Here is a 10,020-nt window from a genome sequence, read left to right as displayed (position 1 = left end):
AATGACTATTTCTCTACTTCCAAAAAGGCTAGTCCTCTGACAAAATTCACTCATCTATTTTTAGTGTTTAGGTATACTGCTTGTAATGAAACATTTAAAACATTTCTACAGTTATCTAATTCCAGTGGGTGGTGTAGTTAAAATAAGACTAGATCTAAATCACCTAAACTAAGATTTGAGGGCCTTCAGTGGTGGTCCAGTGGTTAAGACTCTGCTCTCCCAATGTAGGGGACCCGGGTTTGATTCCTGGTCAGGGAACTAGATCCCACATGCTGCAACTAGACATCCTGAATGTCTCAAGAAAGACCTGGAGCAATCAGGTAAATAAATATGTTTTTAAAAGGTTTGATTGAATTCTAGAAGAAAGTATCAGGGGCTTCCCAGGTGGCACTCGTGGTGAAGAACCTGCCTACCAACGCAGGAGACATAAGAGATGCTGGTTCACTACCTGGGTCAGGAAGATTCCTTGCAGGAGGGTACAACAACCCACTCCAGTATTCTTGTCTAGATAATCCCATGGGCAGAGGAGCCTGGCGGGCTACAGTCCATAGGGTCGCAAAGAGTCAGACACGACTGAAATGACTTAGAGCGTGTGCGTGCACACACACACACACACACACACACACGTATCAGAAAGGATAGGCACCCACATAAGAAGTAGATTGAATACATGGGTGAAATATCCCTTTGTAATTTATGCACTTTGATTTGAAATATAAATAAATTTTGTACTTTAAAAGAAAGCTGTTTGTTTTAGAGGAGTGATAAGTTTACTTCTTCCCTTCAAATCCTGAAGATTTTTAACCTTGAATTTCCTTTTCTTTCCTGTAGTCTCCTTTTGTTGTGAATGTGCATAACTGGGGAATAAAATTGGTTGACCAATGCAGTGCTTCTAAGATGGAACAGAAAGGTAGTGTCACATTAAAAGGGACAAATTTAAACCAGACTTTAGGAGTCAGAGATGCTGGTTTTTATTTAGCAGGAACTAGTGGTGTCACTCCGGGAATGCAGGTAACTCCACTGGGACTCAGTTTTCCAAAGTATAATACAAATGGCTGGGGTCAGATATCCTCTCTGGTTTCTTTTGGTGTTGATGTCCAGTTTTTCAATATTTGGAGACTTCTGCCTTAAAGTGAGCGTGTATTTTTGTACCATTGTAATTTTGTAATGTGACTGTGCCACTAATGCAGTTTTGTGCTGTTGGTTGGAAGGGCCTTTTGTTGGGGCTAACTGTAGTGTATAAATAAAATGCTTGCTTGTTTGAACATATTTGGGGGCTGGCCATGGGGGGGTGTCTAATGTTCCTGTCATACTTTCCCACCTTAATACTAGCAGATGTGAGATCTAGTTTCCTGACAACAAATTGAACTGAGCCCCCTGTATTGGGAATGCAGAATCTTAACTGCTAGACCACCAGGGAAGTCCCAGAAGTTTCTCTATATAGAAATGTTCCAGCTAATAAATGAAGATAAAACAACAGAATATCATTGTTTTGCATCAGTTCAGTTCAGTTGCTCAGTTGTGGCCGACTCTCCGACCCCATGAACTGCAGCTTGCCAGGCTTCGCTGTCCATCACCAACTCCAAGAGCTTGCTCAAACTCATGTCCGTTGCGTCGGTGATGCCATTCAACCATCTCATTCTCTATGGTCCCCTTCTCCTCCCGCCTTCAATCTTTCCCAGCATCAGGGTCTTTTCCAATGAGTCAGTTCTTCCCATCAGGTGGCCAAAAGTGTTGGAGTTTCAGCCACAGCATCAGTCCTTCCAATGAACATTCAGGACTGATTTCCTTTAGGATAGACTGGTTGGATCTCCTTGCAGTCCAAGGGACTCTCAAGAGTCTGCTCCAACACCACAGTTCAAAAGCGTCAATTCTTCCGTGCTCAGCTTTCTTTATAATCCAACTCTCATGTCCATATATGACTACTGGAAGAACCATAGCTTTGACTAGACAGACCTTTGTTGGCAAAGTAATGTCTCTGCTTTTTAATATGCTGTCTAGGTCGGCCATAGCTTTTCTTCCAAGGAGCAAGCGTCTTTTAATTTCATGGCTGCAGTCACCATCTGCAGTGGTTTTGGAGCCCCCCAAAATAAAGTCTGTCACTGTTTTCATTGTTTCCCTATCTATTTGCCATGAAGTCATGGGACCAGATGGGGTGATCTTAGTTTTCTGAATGTTGAGTTTTAAGCCAACTTTTCCACTCTCCTCTTTCACTTTCATCAAGAGGCTCTTTAGTTCTTCTTCTCTTTCTTCCATAAGGGTGGTGTCATCTGCATATCTGAGGTTATTGATGTTGATATTGTTTTGCATATCCCAGTAAAAGAATGAATCCAGGCAATGATTATCAGTAACTTCACATCACACAAATAGAGGCGAAGAGATTGAATGAGCTTCTGAAAGAGGTACGCTTATCACCTAGGAGGTAGTCTTGCCAATTGAATCTGAATCTGATTAAGTCTTTTATCAAACACTCAGTTCACAGGAAACAATAACAGGAAAGAAGAACTTATTAAGTGAAACCATGGATAGGCAACAGCAAATTCTAAACCACAGGAAACTGTATAGGACAAGAGAGTGGCCTGATCATTTCAGTAAGTAATTTGCAAAGAAAAAAACAACAAGCAGAGGGGAGATGGAACCAATAAATGTAAAGAGTTATGAGGACATATCAATAAATTACAATGTATCAATCTTTTTTCCAAACTTGATTCTAAAAACAAAAAAACCACTGTTATTAAATAAGAAAAATGTTGATGGTCGGTTAGGACAGTGACAGGTGTCTACGACACTCCATTTATATGCCAGGAATATTAAGTTAATGTGCCCAAATCCACATGGCTAGATGTATGGAGGGAGTAACATGGAAATTTATAGTAGCATATGTAAAATAGATAGCCACAGGAATTTTCTGTGTGACTAAGGGAACTCAAACAGGGGCTCTGTGACAGGCTGAAGGGTGGGATGGGGAGGGAGGTGAGAGGGCGGTTCGGGAGGGAGGGGACATGGGTGTACCTGTGGCTGATTCTTGTTGATGTTTGACAGAAAACCTCAAAATTCTGTAAAGCAATTATACATTTTAAAGAAGTAAAAAAAAAAATCTTCGTGGCTAATAGATCTATGCATGAATCACCTGGAGGATTTAAAAATTTCAGATGTCATGCCATACTCCTTGGAGATCCTGATTTATTTTGTCTGAGGTGGGAATAGGCATTGGTATTAAAAAAAAATATCCTCTGGTGATTTTAAGGATATGGAAAAGATACATGCACTCAAATGTTCATTGAAGCACTGTTTACAATAGCTAAGACATGGAAGCAACCTAACTGTCCATCAACAGATGAATGGATAAAGATGTGGTTCATACATACAATGGAATATTAGCTGTAAAAAAAGAATGAAATAATGTCATTTACAGAAACCTGGATGAATCCAGAGATTATTATACTAAGTGAAGTAAGTCAGACAAAGACAGATATCATATGATACTGCTTATATATAGAATCTGAAAAAATGTTACAAATGAACTTATTTACAGAACAGAAATAGACTCATGGACATAGAAAACAAATTTATGGTTATCAAAGGGGAAAGGTGGGGGAGTGATAAACTAGGAGGATGAGATTAACATACACTATATAATATATACAGTAAACAGAAGGGACCTACTATATAGAACAAGGAACAACAGTCCATGCCTTGTAATAATCTGTAAGGGAAAAGAATCTGAAAAAGAATATATATGTATGTTTATCTGCATCACTTTTCTATATGCTTCAAAAGTGTATAGAATACGACATTGTAAATTGATCATACTTGAATTAAAGAAAAGGAAAAAAAATTCCCTGGTGATTTTAACATAAAGCCAAGGTTGAGACCCTCCTATAATAGATGGAGGATCTGGACTTTCGAGTCAACTTACTGGTTCTGAAGCCCACACACTTGTAACTTCCTACTGTCCTTTCCCCTGTGTTTGTGGTGAGCGGATACATGCCATCAACACTAGGCCTCAGAATGATAAGAGAGGTTGTATTTTACTTACAATAGTCAATAATCTGCATATTTGATTTGGAAATATCCATGCGGGGACCACGTTGCTCGTAATAAAAATAACTTGACAATTTGATTTTGTGAAATGGAACCCTTCTCTAATCTGCTGCTGTCCTAGTCAAGTTTTAAATCTACAGTACCTGAGGATACAAATTAAACGTCAAAGGAAATTAATTTGTCAAGTGGAACACGAGCCGGCTGATTTTCCTTTCTGGAGCAGGCCTGACAGCTCTCTGTCTGTCATCTCGGCATCTGTTAAAACGAGCTGCATGTGCCAGAAGCCGTTACTGTATCAGATCGCTCTGAGCAGTGCCTGTCTGCAAATGTTCAGTTCTAGAACTTCAGTTTCTGTTGCAGAAGATGCTGGGATCTTAAACCTGTGTTTAAACCCATGTTTCATCACCATCAACCGCGTGGTAAATAAGGTGGTCAGGTGCAGCGCCTGCTCTGATATCGTGCAGGTAACTCCCACATCCACGTCTGTCCTGCACTTATCCCAAGGGTTCATTCAGCCATTACCACGCACCAGCCCTGACTGAAGTGCTAGGGTCACACGGACAAACAATAGCTCCGGTGTAGGGAGCCTTGAGGGAAGAGGCTGGAAGACAGGTCATTAGAATCGTGTGGGAAGAATAAAAGAGTCGTGTGAGAGACAAGGAGAAGGACACAGAGAGAAAAGCAGGAATACACAGAGAAAACCTGCCTCTGGAACTGGGGGAGGCCGGGGAAGGGAGGTTCCTGGAGGTCAAGGTGTCTGAGCTGAGACTGGAGGGAGGAAAAGGTGTTTTTCAGTGACAGGTGAGAGGGAGCGCTGGTGGAGAGGCTGGGGGGCTGCGGATTGCACGGGCTGCTCCTTACCTGCTCAGTCGTGTCTGACTCTGCGACCCCGTGGACTGTAGCCCGCCAGGCTCCTCTGTCCATGGGATTCTCCAGGCAAGGATACTGGAGCGGGTTGCCGTGTCCTCCTCCAGGGGGTCTCCCAGACACAGGGACCGAGCCTGCGTCTCCTGCTTGGCAGGTGGATTCTTTACCACTGAGCCCCCAGGGAAGCCTGGGGATCACACGCACAGAGGCTGCACATTGAGCAGAACAGTATTCTTGCAGGAGCAGTTCTGGGTCGGCGGGGGAGAGGGAAGCTGGGCGAGCAAGCAGGTGCCGGACCAGAAGGTGTCTTGTCAACTGCGTCAAGAAATCTTTGCATCAAGGGAGCCTGCTTACAGTATTGGTGGGAATGTAAATCGGTGCAGCCTCCATGGAGAGGAGTACGGAGGTCCCTCAGAAAACTAAAAAGGAATCACCATATAATCCAGCAATCCCCCTCCTGGGCATATACCTGGAGAAAACTCTAATTCAAAACGATACATGTGCCCCAGTGTTCACTGCAGCACCCACTGTTTACAATAGTCAATACATGGAAGCAACCCAAATGTCCATAAGAGATGAACGGATAAAGAAGATGTGGTACATGCATACAAAAGAATATTATTCAGCCACAAAGAGAATGAAGTAATGAAGCGTCAATGATGGATGAACCTCAGGATTATCATACCTGGGAGATTTCCTGGCAGTCCAGTGGTTAGGACTTGGCATTTTCACTGCCGAGGGCCTGGGTTCAATCCCTGGTCGGGGAACTAAGTTCTTAGAAGCCGTGCTGCAGCTACCCCAGCCCCCCCTAAAAAAGAGAGAGAGATACAAATGAACTTATTTACAAAGCAGAAACAAACTCACAGATGTAGGAAACATATTTATGGTTACCATAAATGGGGATAAATTAGGAGTTTGGGATTAATGCTACTATAGATAAACAACAAGGTCCTACTGCATAGCACAGGGGGCTATATTAAATAGCATTGTAATAACCTACAATGGAAAAGAATATGAAAAAGGATGCATGTTCACATATAACTGGGTTACTCTGCTGTACATCAGAAACCACCACACCATGGTAGATCAACTATACCTCACTTGCTGCTCGGAATTCCATAGATGACCTGGCTGCCCATATATTAGCCTCGGTTTTTGCTTTAAATTAGGCAACTGAAACTCATGTTCTCTACTTTGTTTGATTTCAAACCAAGCATCCTCCCAACTGAGAGGCATTTTTCAAATTCCCTTAAAGTTTGTGAACAAGAATCTCCAAGGAGGTTTGCTGTCTTTGCTCCTGATTTGTGCGCTCTCGCTAGCTTGGAGCTCTTTCCAGGCTCTCTGGTGTTAAATTAATAACAAATGATGTGGAGCTGACAGGTAGGTGCAGATACGGGGGGCTAAGATATTAAAAAAAAATCTCAATCTATTATGTAGCACAGTGTGCAACACTTTGTCAGGTTTTGCCTGTAGGTATCTCAAGTTTACTTAAATATTTTGCTCACGTCTTTTTGAACCCAGAGGATGGAGACACAGCCCTTAGCAGCTCTCTAACAGACTCGGTAGCACATACGGGTGTGATCCTGAATACTGAACAGTGCCGGGGTGGGGGGGGATTATTTGAAACTGCACTGGATAAAACAAAAACAATAACTATACTTTCTTGGTGGAGGAATTGTCTGATTTTCATTGGAAGTTATTAGAGGTCCTATTTTGGGTTCATTTCAACATATTTTCCTCACCAGCAGAGCCATCTGACTCTGACTGCCCAAAATGAGTGTGCTGCTTGTCATCATAAGCATTTAAGCAGTGCCAGACCATCTACCAAGAGCTGCTTGGAAATGATTCTCAGCGAGTATGTAGAATATTGACAGTATTAATTTGGTGGTGTTTCAACTGCATGCATTTGGTTTGTTTCATCTATTCTATTTCAGTGCAATCTTTCTTTAAAATGAGTTAATAAGGAACCTTTCAGACATACACACAGGTAAAGAGAGTAATATGATAAATCCCTATTAATGATCACACTGTTTCAACACATAAAATATCTTTTGAGAAGTGCATTTGTGTAAACTCCGGGAGTTGGTGATGGACAGAGAGGCCTGGCGTGCTGCAGTCCATGGGGTTGCAAAGAGTTGGATACTACTGAGCGACTGAACTGAACTATGAAAAATGAATGTAGAAACTGAGGGATAATGTCTGAAGTTTCTATGATTCCATTTTATAGGTAATATATGCCTCCCTCTCTTGAAGGGTCATTCTCTGTATTTAGTTTAGTCGCTCAGTCGTGTCCGACTCTGCGACCCCATGGACTGCAGCACACCAGGCCTCCCTGTCCATCACCAACTCCCAGAGCTCATGTCCAACGAGTCGGTGATGCCATCCAACCATCTCATCCTCTGTTGTCCCCTTCTCCTCCTGCCTTTAATCTTTCCCAGCATCAGGGTCTTTTCCAATGAGTCAGTTCTTCCCATCAGGTGGCCAAAGTATTGGAGTTTCAGCTTCAGCATCAGTCCTTGTAAAGCTATTGTTTAAAAAATATTTATTGATTTATTTGACTGTGCTGGGTCTTAGTTGCAGCACACCAGATCTTTAGTTGCGGTGTGCAACTTTTAATTTTGTCATGTGCGATCTAGTTCCGTGACCAGGGATCAACCGGCCCCCATGCACTGGGAGTGCGAAACCTTAGCCACTAGACCCCCAGGGAAGTCGCTCTCCATGTAAGTTGAAAGCGAAGGCTTTGCTGTGTGCGCCTCCTGAGCTGTCCTGGCCACTGGCCCTCTTCATCTCCTCTCACAGCTTTGCTGTGCTTGTGGTTAGTTGCTCAGTCGTGTCCGACGCTTTGCAACACCATGGACTGTAGCCCGCCAGGCTCCTCTGTCCACGGGATTCTCTAGGTAAGAAGACCGAAGTGGGTTGCCGTGCCCTTCTCCAGGGGATCTTCCCGACCCAGGGATGGGACCCAGGTCTCCCGCTTTGCAGGCGGATTCTTTACCGTATGAGCTGCCAGGGAAAGCCCACAGCTTTGGTGTGGACAATTATTACTCATTTCTCTGCTGGCTACGATAAGCATCACTTGCTCTCAGGTGCCTGTGGAGGAGTAAGGATGGGCAGGCTCCACACCCATTTCTGCCTTCTTCCTTTGTTTCCTTGCACATCACCTGAAGGGTCAAGGCAACAACAGAAAATTACAAGCAAAAGAAGCCTAAAATTATGTTGCACATTTGACTGTTTCATTTGCTTAAAGAGCAGGTCTGTATCCCAGAAGCTATGCCCTTCCAAGGAGGATGTTTGGGATACCCGCATGGCTATTCCCAGATCCTAATCTCATTTCTTCCACCCACACATTTATACAGTTTTGCCAAGGTCCTTCCCCTCCCCCCAGCTTTTAAACTTCCGTGATGTGGCTGTCCATCGTCCCCCCAGAAAACTCCAGCCTGTATGCACTGAGGTTGGTCTCTCTCTTCTCACTGGTGTACTTCCCTGAGACTGAGTTATTCAGTCTAGGACATGATTCCAAGGGGAAGGCTCCCGGAGGATCCTACATTTGCACGGCTAATTCCATGGAGGGATTCGATACGGAGGCTCCAAGTTCCATACTCACGAGGGGGTCCGCTACCCATCTTTACTCTCCATTTTGTCCAGTGAGTCGCTGCTAAAGCAAATACAATTATCCATTTCCTAAGGCTGAGCTTGCATCCTGTAAATGTAAGGTGTAAGCTGTTACAGTGGAAACAAAAGGGCCACAAATTTGCAGCCAGCGGATCTGCCTTAGTCTATAGATGTGCTGGTTTATCCAGAAGGATGTTGAACTGTACCGTTTCAGAGGATGAATTAGTAGCCAAACGTCGAATTAGTAGCCAACATTTAAAAGAAATTTTACATAAAAATCCAGATTTCTGGCTTTTTAAAAAACCATGTATTTATCTGCCCTGCATTATCTTTTCTGCTTCGAGTAGGCTTTCTCTAGTTGCCGTGAGTATCTGGGTGCAGGCTTCTCACGCTGGTGGCTGTCTTGCTGCAGGGCATGGGCACAGACTCTAGGCACACAGGCTTCAGCAGTTGCAGCACTCGGGCTCAGTAGTTGTTGGCATACGGGCTTAGTTGCTCTGAGGCATGTGGAATCTTCCCCAACCGGGGATCACACCCACGTCCCCCGCATTGGCAGGCAGATTCTCTCCTGTACTGCCTGGGAAATCCACACACTCTCTATGTTCTTGAGATGCCGATTTCTCCCAGCTCCTTCCGTGAGTCCACACTTCAATACCTCCACAACTGTGGCAGGGGCTCCTCGTATCTGCCATTAGAGACCTTTGTTTTCAGAAAAGGTGAAGACACACAGCAGTTACAGGTTTGTAAATTTCTGGAGTTCATCTGGGCATGTGTTGCCAGGTGCATGATTAGGGCACAATTCTGATGCCTGGGAATGATTCACAGCGGCTCTCAGTTTCACCCTCTGAAATAGGCTTCCTTTTCCATGAAATGTGCCCTTGTTTGAAGCTGAATAATTTCTCAATCTGGTTTCTAACCGTAGAAATCTGAGCTTTCAAAGGCATCGTTTCATGTTTACTGTCTGTGCTCTCAATTCGAGCTAATGTAATTCCTTTAAAAATTCGTAGTGTGTGTGGACGTGTGTGTGTGAATTCATCTGTAATCCCTTCCATTATCTAAAAGAAACACTTGAAATCTCTCGACTAAACCTTTCTGCAGCTTAGATTGCCTGTAAGGTGGCGTCCGAGGAACCGAGGCTCTAAGACTCTTTGACTTCTCTATTTGAAAGAGTGTTGCCTTATGAGATGGTCACAAAAGGTTTAACAATCACATCCTTGGCTTCATCTATAGACTGTGATTTCCTGACATACTTTGGGCTTGAGCTTTGTCTGAAAGGTATTTCTTAATCTTAGTGCTGTTTGCTACTTGGAAAGCTGGCAGGAGAGTTTTATCTTTGAGCCTAAGAAGTCCTGATTCCTTTGTATCTAGCAGTTCTTTCGTTTACCGAGTCTGTTTCTCTCCTGGCCTTCTCTACAGCGGCAAATCGAGGCAGGCAGCACCTTCCGTACTCTGCTTGGAAGTCCCTTCAGTTAGACTGTCCCTTTCAGAAGTACACGT

The sequence above is a fragment of the Muntiacus reevesi genome, chromosome 20, assembly GCF_963930625.1.
Source record: "Muntiacus reevesi chromosome 20, mMunRee1.1, whole genome shotgun sequence".
Classification (NCBI taxonomy): Eukaryota; Metazoa; Chordata; class Mammalia; order Artiodactyla; family Cervidae; genus Muntiacus; species Muntiacus reevesi.
Note: the sequence above shows the minus strand (reverse complement) of the source record.